This window comes from Pinus tabuliformis, chromosome 1_2, assembly GCF_031772625.1.
Source record: "Pinus tabuliformis cultivar Carrire ecotype Pingquan chromosome 1_2, CPIR1, whole genome shotgun sequence".
NCBI classification, from domain to species: domain Eukaryota; kingdom Viridiplantae; phylum Streptophyta; class Pinopsida; order Pinales; family Pinaceae; genus Pinus; species Pinus tabuliformis.
The window spans coordinates 1,227,499,902-1,227,511,707 of NC_142298.1; the positions used below are offsets into that span (position 1 = coordinate 1,227,499,902).

Here is an 11,806-nt window from a genome sequence, read left to right on the forward strand (position 1 = left end):
AAAACACATAAAGTCTAAACACTTCCTCAAGGCAGAGAAATGACTAAATTCTACCTTTCTCACTTAAAAGTATTCAGCTGGAAACGATCATGAATGAATGGCGAAACATAAAAAATACATATGAGACATAAAAGAAGAAACACATGCTAAATTCATACCACAAGAATCTTATAAATCAGAGCTGCACCATTTAATTAATCCTCTATCAAAATTGTACAGTGATAGTGCTGGGTTTTTTCCTCCCACACGTTTTCCTCAAAATTCTCCCCCAACCCCTTACACATAATTTTTCATAGAATAAATAGACTCAGGAATGGGAAAACAGATCGATGAGAATAGGGACAGTTTCACCTAAAATCATGAGAATAGGAAAAGTCTGCTCTAAAAAGGAGCAGCGTTACATTTTGTTTGTTGATGACCAATTAAAAGATAGAATCTGGAGCGTAGACCATTTGAATTGCAACTGCACTCAAAAATAGACCATCAGTTCCTATCTTTCTGTTGTGGTGACTTTTCACGTTACGCTGGCCTTTTGAACAAAAACTAATTTTTCAATAAATATGGTTTTCCACTAAAATTTTGCCTATAATGAACGCACCCAGCTACAATTTGCTAAGCTCAACACGTGTCTTCAGTTTGAAGAAATTACTTGTAACACCATTGTTTGATTACCAACGCATTTTTTTTTTCAATCACCTGATTAGTCACTGATACAAACAATGAAGGGGCCTCCTGCTCAAATACTTTGTCTTGGTGTTTTCTCACAGCTTCAAAAGAGTATATGTACCATTCAGAACTTACAATCCGTGTAGACATAATGGCAAGTGCAATATTGATGCTCTGAAAGTGGTAGGGATGGGCTTTCTTCTCCATTTTCAGAACAAAGGAATATGATTTCCCAAGTTTGTTCAGTGCAATAGCCTCGTTCTCCAAATGCTTTTCTTATACAATATGAAAGGAAACCTTGAAATAATCTATAGCTTACCAGATTATGTCCATATCGCTACACATTACCTTCTCGAGGAGCTCTTCCACTTGAATGCGCGCCTGGATTGTTTCAAACAACGTTTGGTATTTGAAAACCTCTGTTTTCAAATATACTACATGTTTCACCACTTCCTTACCCATGGAAGCAACACCTACAAGGGTTTCAGCTCATTCAAGGAGTCCATAACAGTCACGCATTGCGTTCAAACATTTCTTGTAACCATCCCTGTCAGATAATTCTGTATTCGTCAGGGATTCGACGCCCCTATGAACTGTGCATGGATTTTATAAAGCATAGCACCCATTCTTCTCCTCCCTACCCACTCTGTTTTAGAGCTTGCCACGGTCTCGCAGAGAACTCTGAGGAGGGGTTCAAAACTTGTGCAGCAATCACCGTAAAGCTGATCAGAAGACCACTAAACGATTTTGGAAATTGTGTCTTCAATCTGAGTTAACCACTGTTGTTCTTTCACTGCCAGGCGTCCATCATCTAAAGCATTGAAATAAAACTCTAGGCATCTGGTCATCCCGGATCTTGCAACACATAATGCAGAACCTGGTCCTTGTTTCTGTTTCCCTGCAATTTTTTCCTTGATGATATATCCATTCGGTTTTCCCCTCATAACCAATTTAAGGCAACCAAGTTTTTATAACGTGAAGCTTTGTCCTCCTCAGTGCCACTGACACCAAGGACTTTTTCATAGAATTCGTGAGCTTTCTGTAGCTTGTGGCGTGCCACAGAAGGCCCAAGGTCGCCTTTTGATACTTCCATGTACAGGTTGTTTCCATCACGAAAGCAACTGGTATCTACGTGCATTTTTTCTCCATTACCTGAAGTAATGAGTCATTGATACGAGAAATTCAATGCCTCTTTCCAGACAACACCAAACCGAAGTCAACAGTAGTGGAAAACGCATTCACACATTTATTTGGATCAAAAAATTTGAAGTTGTTTGAAAAATTGAGCAGTGGAGATAAAATTTTTGGCTGGGGGCTCTGTGCGCCACACGCACTCCCAGTGCACCGTGCCTAGTGAGTGTGCCGAGCCTTCTTCCTATGCACCGCGCCGCTCTATTTCAACACAATTTCGACCTTGCTCACCCCGAACACACTTGGGGACATGATTTTTACATGAAGATTTCCAATTTTAAATTTTCCAAACTCATTTTTGTAATGCTTGAAAATGCCTTTAGTTACAAACTCTGTTCTTTGCTGCAAGCTTTGTTTTGCTTCCTACGATTCACCCCAGCTCGAAACTCCCGACAAAACAACAGTTGTGCATCATGAGGATTTTGGTACAAGGAATTCATATCCTGTGAAGTATCTTTAGTATTCTCCCAATCAAATGAAAATCGAAACTTTTCACTTGGCTTGATAACACGTTTCTTAGGCTTCTTTGTTCCCAGATACTGCTCTTAATAGCTTCAAGTGCTTTCTCCCTCTCTCTTTCGCTTTATACGCGGCACTTTTCACATTTTAATACAACTCTGTTTTGCTTATTTCCACTTGATTTTTTGAACTGACGATGACCCTCTTTGTCAATTTTGCAGGGGTGTTTGGCATGCGATCTTGGCAGAAGATGACCAGGGCTATGCCTGAAACATTGCATGTTTGAGCTTTAAAAAATTACATATTCACTACAAAAACAAATTTGACGATTTCTTCTTCAAAACTCTGTTTTGAAGAAGAATCATTCTCGAGCCTTATTGATAATGGATATTCTGAAATGAAGACTTATTGGAGACATCCTCATGGCCTGTGGGCGTTATTTGACATTGTTGAAGACCAAATCAACTAACCCTAGTCTTACTGACTGAAATGCCTCTGGCTGACCATGAGACCAAACAAGACTGTACATGACTTTAAAACTGACTTTGATGAACAGACCAGAGCCAACAGGGCAAGGCATGAGGGGTAATAAATGACAAGACCCTTCCGTCAGATTATGGCATGCCCCTAGTGGAATGCAGATGAATGACAGAATGAGACACCTAAAATGAAATGCAATAAGAGAACTGATCTCTGACGGAGGGATGTAAAGACCGACTCTAACATTGGCTCCAATGGGGATGGTAGCTTCTTGGAGGTGCCAAGAATGGCAGATCTCTATGAGAGCTAGTCAGTGCCTTCGTCCATTGGGCTATGGAGTCATTATTTCGACAAACAGCACTAGACTTTGACTAAAACTAACTCAACTTTAAACTGAAATAACTGCTGAAATGACTGAAAAAGCTTGCCTTTAACAAACTAACTCAAAATGACTAAGACCTGGACTTAAAACTTAAAGCTTGGTGGCAGTAGATGACCACCTGTGTTTCTTACAAAACAATATATAATCAAACTATATCAAAATGCCAATGTAACCAATCAAGCAGATGCCTTCTTGATTGATTTTGCTGATCAGATCTCTGGGTCAACAGTAGATACTTGTAACTGGGCATCCAAAAAGCTAATTGATCATGATCTCCTTCATCACCGAATATTGCAATAATCACCTTCACTACTGACTGCAATAGATTTTCAAGTGGATCATGAAAAACATGAAGTCTTTCCTCCTGCTGAAAGAGCAAGGTATCTTTCTCCTTTGATTCTGATCTTTCTTCCCACTGTACTTCAATAAGAGTATGTTCCTGGTCCTCAAAAAATTATGAACAAGTGGATGAGCAAATTTCCTCTTCAAAGAACATTTCAAAACATGAAACATAGGAAGAAAAATCTGAAATGGCATCCTGCATGGTCTGATCGGCTATAGTATGAATATATTTCTGATCATCTTGACATGATATGACAGCCAGATTCTCATTACAGTCATCAGTCATGAGAAAAGCAACTTCAGATGATTCTTGAAATCCAACACTAACATTTCTATCATCTACCATAAATTCATCCAGAGAAACTGTTTCACTTACTTGAACAAAGATCTCACCTTGTGGTTCACAGAGGAAATGAACTACCTACTCATGAAGATCTAGTGCTGGTGAGACAAGGGCAGTTAGGTCTGTAACTCTTTTTTTTCATTTGAGGCAGCCTCAACAATGCAATTCTCTTCTATGAGATCTGGAACAACATGTTTTTCCTCATCACAATCTGTCTCTCGATCTTATTTATCATCAACATTTTCTGAGATTGGAACATCATTTTCCTGCGTCTCCTCTTTTATTTCAACCATATCTAAAATAAAACTTCTTCTTTCATCATTTTCAGCCATATGGAAATCTTCAACCTGCTGATTTTGATCCTCCTGCAAAGTTTCCTCTAAGACTTCTGTGTGCTACTGAAACGGATTTTCATACAAGGCTTCCATGATCTCATCATCCATGAAATTATCATCCTCATAATATTTCTCAAGGCTTTCAATTGAATTATAAGCATGCTTGCAACAGTCCTGAACTAAATTTAATGATTGATAAGATTCTTTATACCTTTCAATGAACATGGCATGAAAGTCCTTTAAATAGTAAATACAAGCAGGCGGAAAATTTTCATACCAAGATTGGGCTTCACCTTCCAGAGTGGCCAGGAATATCTTCATCAAGCAATCTTCAGGAAAATTAACCTTCAACTTGCGAATATGCATGTGAAATCTGATCAGATGTAAAGCAGCATCCTTCCTACCATCATCTTTAAACGTAGGCAAATTCTTTGACCAATCTACCTTCGGGATTTTATTTGGAAAATTTGGAATGTGATCTCGTCTCATGGGAGTGTATCTTCTTGCAACCCGTTCCATCTTGAAAATCTCAATGTTACTGATCTCTCTGCAGTGGAGTCACCATGAAGCGCCGATTGTCGGATTCTTCAGTAAATGGAATCACCAAGTGAATGATTTCAGCCTTTCTAGTGTCTGATCGTTGTCCACCATTCAACAATCAGATCGGAACTTGAGATATGTACTGGGGCAAGACGAACTACAAGTAACTTCTTCCCCAGTGGAGTCGCCAATATGTTAGGCTCGAATTTGCCTTAGGCTGAAGGAAAGCAGGATTCAAGATAACATCAAACCAAGCTCAGCCTCGTAGCTAGCCCTACGAGGACATGAGAGGGCTCTCTCCAGGTCTATCTCGGCAAAAGATATCCAATAGATCCTAAGATGACCCAAATGCAAAACTAATAATGATTTTAGGCTAGTAAACAGATATGAAGGAGTTAATTCAATAAATGACTGAGTTTCTGGGCTGTATGGGACAAGGACAGCATGAGTAGAGATTTAACCAAAGGCACAGGATATTTCATAAGGCAAGATAGGCATGAGGGTTTAGCAATCAAATTAAATTTAAATGGGGTGAAAAGACTGTTTAAGAAAGCTGAAAAGGGCATTAATGTATGAATCCTTTCCAGGAAGAAGAAAACACATAAAGTCTTAACACTTCCTCAAGGCAGAGCAATGACTGAATTCTACCTTTCTCACTTAAAAGTATTCAGCTGGAAACAATCATGAATGAATGGCAAACATAACAAAGACATATGAGACATAAAAGAAGAAACACATGCTAAATTCATACTGCAAGAATATTATAAATTAGAGATGCACCATTTAATTAATCCTCTGTCAAAACTGTACAGTGATAGTGCTGGGTTTTTTCCTCCCACACTTTTTCCTCAGAATTCTCCCCCAACCCCTTACACATAATTTTTCATACAATAAATAGACTCAGGAATGGGAAAACAGATCGATGAGAAAAGGGGCAGTTTCACCTAAAATCATGAGAATAGGAAAAGTCTGCTTTGAAAAGGAGCAGCGTTACATTTTGTTTGTTGATGACCAATTAAAAGACAGAATCTGGAGCATAGACCATTTGAATTGCAACTACAGTAAAAAATAGACCATCAGTTCCTATCTTTCTGCTGCGGTGACTTTTCACCTTACACTGGCCTTCTGAACAAAAACTAATTTTTCAATAAAAATGGTTTTCCACTAAAATTTTTCCTTTAATGAACGCACCCAGCTGCAATTTGCTAAGCTCAACACGTGTCTTCAGTTTGCAGAATTTACTTGTAACACCATTGTTTGATTACTAGCGTATTTTTTTTTCAATCACCTGATTAGTCACTGATACAAACAATGAAGGGGCCTCCTGCTCAAATACTTCGTCTTGGTGTTTTCTCATAGCTTCAAAAGAATATATGTACCACTCAGAACTTACAATCCGTGCAGACATAATGGCAAGTGCAATCTTGATGCTCTGAAAGTGGTAGGGATGGGCTTTCTTCTCCATTTTCAGAACAGAGGAATATGATTTCCCAAGTCCGTTCAGTGCAATAGCCTCGTTCTCCAAATGCTTTTCTTCTGCAATACGAAAGGAAACCTTGAAATAATCTATAGCTTCCCAGATTATGTCCATATCGCTACACATTACCTTCTCCAGGAGCTCTTCCACTTGAATGCGCGCCTGGATTGTTTCACACAGCGTTTGGTATTTGAAAACCTCTGTTTTCAAATCTGCTACATGTTTCACCACTTCCTTACCCATGGAAGCAGCACCTACAAGGGTTTCAGCTCGTTCAAGGAGTCCATAACAGTCACGCATTGCGTTCAAACATTTCTTGTAACCATCCCTGTCAGATAATTCTGTATTCGTCAGGGATTTGACGCCGCTATGAACTGTGCATGGATTTTATAAAGCATAGCACCCATTCTTCTCCTCCCCGCCCACTCTGTTTTAGAGCTTGCCACGGTCTCGCAGAGAACTCTGAGGAGGGCTTCAAAACTTGTGCAACGATCACTATAAAGCTGATCAGAAGACCACTGAACGATTTTGGAAATTGTGTCTTCAATCTGAGTTAACCACTACTATTCTTTCACTGCCAGGCATCCATCATCTAAAGCATTGAAATAAAACTCTAGGCATCTGGTCATCCCGGATCTTGCAACACATAATGCAGAACCTGGTCCTTGTTTTTGTTTCCCTTCAATCTTTTCCTTGATATATCCATTCGGTTTTCCCCTCGTAACCAATTTAAGGCAACCAAGTTTTTATAACGTGAAGCTTTTTCCTCCGCAGTGCCACTGACACTGAGGACATTTTCATAGAATTCCCAGTGGAGTCGCCACTATGTTAGGCTCGAATCTACCTTAGGCTAAAGGAAAGCAGGATTCAACGTAACATCAAACCAAGCTCAGCCTTGTAGCTAGCCCTACAAGGATAGGAGAGGGCTCTCTCTGGGTCTATCTTGACAAAAGATATCCAATAGAGCCTAAGATGACCCAAATGAAAAACTGATAATGATTTTAGGCTAGTAAACGGATATGAAGGAGTTAATTCAATAAATGACTAAGTTTCTAGGCTGTATGGGACAAGGAGAGCACGAGCAGAGATTTAACCAAAGGCACAAGATATTTCATAAGGCGAGATAGGCATGAGGGTTTAGCAATCAAATTGAATTTAAATGGGGTGAAAAGACTGCTTAAGAAAGATGAAAAGGGCATTAATGTATGAATCCTTTCCAGGAAGAAGAACACAAATAAAGTCTAAACACTTCCTCAAGGTAGAGCAATGACTGAATTCTACCTTTCTCACTTAAAAGTATTCAGCTGGAAACGATCATGAATGAATGGCAAAACATAACAAAGACATATGAGACATAAAAGAAGAAACACATGCTAAATTCATACCACAAGAATCTTATAAATCAGAGCTGCACCATTTAATTAATCCTCTGTCAAAACTGTACAGTGATAGTGCTAGGTTTTTTCCTCCCACACTTTTTCCTTAGAATTCTCCCCCAACCCCTTACACATAATTTTTCATACAATAAATAGACTCAGGAATGGGAAAAAAAATCGATGAGAATAGGGGCAGTTTCACCTAAAATCATGAGAATAGGAAAAGTCTGCTCTAAAAAGAAGCAGCATTACATTTTGTTTGTTGATGACCAATTAAAAGACAGAATCTGGAGTGTAGACCATATGAATTTTAACTGCAGTCAAAAATAGACCGTCAGTTCCTATCTTTCTGCTACAGTGAATTTTCACCTTACGCTGGCCTTTTGAACAAAAACTAATTTTTGAATAAAAATGGTTTTCCACTAAAATTTTGCCTTTAATGAATGCACCCAGCTGCAATTTGCTAAGCTCAACACGTGTCTTCAGTTTGTATAAATTACTTGTAACACCATTGTTTGATTACCAGCGCATTTTTTTTTCAATCACCTGATTAGTCACTGATACAAACAATGAAGGGGCCTCCTGCTCAAATACTTCGTCTTGGTGTTTTCTCACAGCGTCAAAAGAGTATATGTACCACTCAGAACTTACAATCCATTCAGACATAATGGCAAGTGGAATCTTGATGCTCTGAAAGTGGTAGGGATGGGCTTTCTTCTCCATTTTCAGAACAGAGGAATATGATTTCCTAAGTCCGTTCAATGCAATAGCCTCGTTCTCCAAATGCTTTTCTTCTGCAATATGAAAGGAAACCTTGAAATAATCTATAGCTTCCTAGATTATGTCCATATCGCTACACATTACATTCTCCAGGATCTCTTCCACTTGAATGCACGCCTAGATTGTTTCACACAGCGTTTGGTATTTGAAAACCTCTGTTTTCAAATCTACTACATGTTTCACCACTTCCTTACCCATGGAAGCAGCACCTACAAGGGTTTCAGCTCATTCAAGGAGTCCATAACTGTCATGCATTACGTTCAAACATTTCTTGTAACCATCCCTGTCAGATAATTCTGTATTCGTCAGTGATTCGATGCCCCTATGAACTGTGCATGGATTTTATAAAGCATAGCGCCAATTATTCTCCTCCCTGCCCACTCTGTTTTAGAGCTTGCCACGGTCTCGCAGAGAACTCTGAGGAGGGGTTCAAAACTTGTGCAGCGATCACTGTAAAGCTGATCAGAAGACCACTGAACGATTTTGGAAATTGTGTCTTCAATCTGAGTTAACCACTGTTGTTCTTTCACTACCGTCTGTCCATCATCTAAAGTATTGAAATAAAACTCTAGGCATCTGGTCATCTCGGATCTTGCAACACATAATGCAGAACCTGGTCCTTGTTTCTGTTTCCCTGCAATTTTTTCCTTGATGATATATCCATTCGGTTTTCCCATCATAACCAATTTAAGGAAACCAAGTTTTTATAACGTGAATCTTTGTCCTCCTCAGTGCCACTGACACCGAGGACTTTTTCGTAGAAGTCGTGAGCTTTCTGTAGCTCATGGCGTGCCATAGAAGGCCCAAGGTCGCCTTTTGATACTTCCATGTATAGGTTGTTTCCATCACGAAAGCAACTGGTATCTACGTGCATTTTTTCTCCATTACCTGAAGTAATGAGTCATTGATACGAGAAATTCAATGCCTCTTTCCAGACAACACCAAACCGAAGTCAACAGCAGTGGCAAACGCATTCACAGGTGATTTCTCCTCTTGCTATTCTTTTTCCTTGCTTCCTATAGAAATCCCTGTGTCAACTGTTTTTGTGTGTTTTGCTGAGATCTCACGGTGTGTCTTTTCCTTCTTCTTTTTTGTGCCCGCTTTGGCTGTGGCAACCTTCATTTGGGATTTTTCAGCCTTCTCTGTCCTACTCTGCATCCTCTTTTCCCTTGGTTTTTTTGTTGTTGTTTCTTCCTCTGTTTTAGGCTCAGCAATCTGGCCCATTTCCCATTTTTCTTTCTGTTATTTCTGTGCTTGCCCTTTGCTTGAATGTCCTGTGCTCCCTCATCAATGTTCTTCTCAATTTATTCAATTGGCATGGTGTTGAGTTTGTGTTTTAACAAGAGAAGAAAATGCTCAGGTGGGAAAAAAACATAGTCAATCCTTGAAATAGAGGATAGTTGAATTCGGTTTTTTTTATGAACCCAGGGAGGAGTTTCTCTTGTGTTCCTCACAATACCAAATAGCAACAACTCCCTTGTTTTTGTCACCCAGAATTCGACTGTCGGTTTATTGAAAGGAGAATGTTGTTTTTGCAGAACTGAGCATAAGGGCACAAATTCTCTTCTCAACACATAGATATGTAAATTCAGGTTTTCATGCACACAGGGTGGCCTCTACTGTAGCATATATCTTCTTTACAGGAGAATTTTAAAGATGATGAGGAGATTTCGGAGTGCATAGAAAGAACTTGGGAAAATACAGTGAAATATGCAGGAAATCTTTCATAGTTTTTTGAATACACAGGTAGACTTTTCCTCTCCTTTTTCAATTTAATGTCATGTTCAATTCACCATTTTGCACCAAAAAATCATGCATAAAGAATTATTTGAACCTACCTCATTTGGAGCTCCAAATTCAACCAAAATCCCAGGTTTTCCTACTCCGTAAAGCTGTTCTGCCTTTCATGTAGAAGCCTTCCTGTAGACGGCTCTCGTTTCCTGTAGAACGAAACTGGGCTTCCTGTAGAATGCCAATAGGTGGGATATTTAAAAAATAGGCAGAAATCTCAAAAAATCATGCAGAAATCTTGCAGAGGACCATTGGTTAGCTGCTCTGGAAGTGGTGGACATGTACTCCAGGTTTTTCTACTGAGCTATGTTTTTAACTGCTGGCGTGATTCGTGGTGAGGAGATGAGGTGGCCAGGTGTACATGGCCACATGCAGACGGCAGTGCTATTATGCAACTTCATGTTTTCTACCTGTTAATCACTTGACATAATGTGCACTGGAGTTCAGAACATCTGTCACTACCTATTTTTTTAAATTTCACATGAGTTGACTATACACATACACTGGGTGATCTCCATATGAGTGCAATCGAGCTAGCTGAGGGTGTCAACTTAACTGGCTAGCTTTCTGGCTTAATCCAACCATTTCATTCATTCATGCACTTTCGAATCATACAAAAGCAAACAGAGGAACTGGTTTAGACACTTACCCGTAAGTCGACGTGTTGCTTGGTTCTTTTTGGTGTTGCATGCTCATATTCCATTGCTGCATGCCTGGATCCCTTATGCTATATGCTTTTTGTTGTCTGATGTGTGGCTATTTTTCTTGTGCAGGTTTTCTTTGGCTAGATCTAAGCTACAGAAGTCTGTTTCATCCTTCATATTTGCACCCTCATGTTGTTGATGTTGGATTTCTGCAGGACAACGACTTGTTTTCTCCATAGCTCCCAAATGATAGATCGGATTGACCTGAAACTTTCTGAGCATGATTCTATCATTTGTATGCACCTCCCATAGCCAAATTGTGATCAATGGATGCACAAATTTTGAGAAAAAATGAAAATTTCTGAAGGTGACAAAGGTCAATTTCTTAGAAACCGTGCACTAGAATTGGTTGAAACTGCTTAGGTAGGTTACTATCCCCCACATGCATCTCCCCATGAAACAAGTTTTGAAATGGATGCACGAATATGGAGAAAATGCAAAAATAGTTGAAGGTGATGGAGGCTGATTTCTTGGAAACCGTGCACTAGAATTGGCTGAAATTGCTTGGGCACATTGCCATCATCCCTATACAACTCCCCATCAAATAGTTTTTTAAATGGATGCATGGTTTTCAAGTTAGGGAAAAAACAAATTTCTGTTCTATGTATTTTTTTTTCGAAGCATTCTGTAGGTTTTTTGCACAGTAATAAAAATGGGCTTGGGGTGTGATGCGAGCATGGAAATGATGGAAGATGGGTTTGAGGACTGTAGGAGGATTTATAAATCCTTCATGAAGCTTCCATGTTCGCCAAACGGCTTTTCAAAATTCATTTCTATCTTTCTGTAATTTCTACAAGAACTTCCTGTAGAAAACACAGTTTTCAGAAAGGAAGCACAATGAGGTGGAAAAAATGATGGAGAAGGGTGGGGGATGGAAACAACGATGTTTACAAGCCTCATGGATAGATTCCCAACATTCAGGTCCTCTTCAGAGATTGAT

At 39.3% G+C, this 11,806-nt stretch overlaps 3 pseudogenes; all 3 read right to left on the minus strand.

Moving 5' to 3' along the window:
• Positions 1 to 645: 645 nt before the first annotated feature.
• LOC149210677 (uncharacterized) lies at positions 646 to 1,804 on the minus strand (annotated as a pseudogene).
• A 4,198-nt stretch (positions 1,805 to 6,002) lies between these two features.
• Positions 6,003 to 8,103, minus strand: LOC149210678 (uncharacterized; annotated as a pseudogene).
• A 7-nt stretch (positions 8,104 to 8,110) lies between these two features.
• LOC149210679 (uncharacterized) lies at positions 8,111 to 9,245 on the minus strand (annotated as a pseudogene).
• Between the last annotated feature and the right edge of the window lie 2,561 nt (positions 9,246 to 11,806).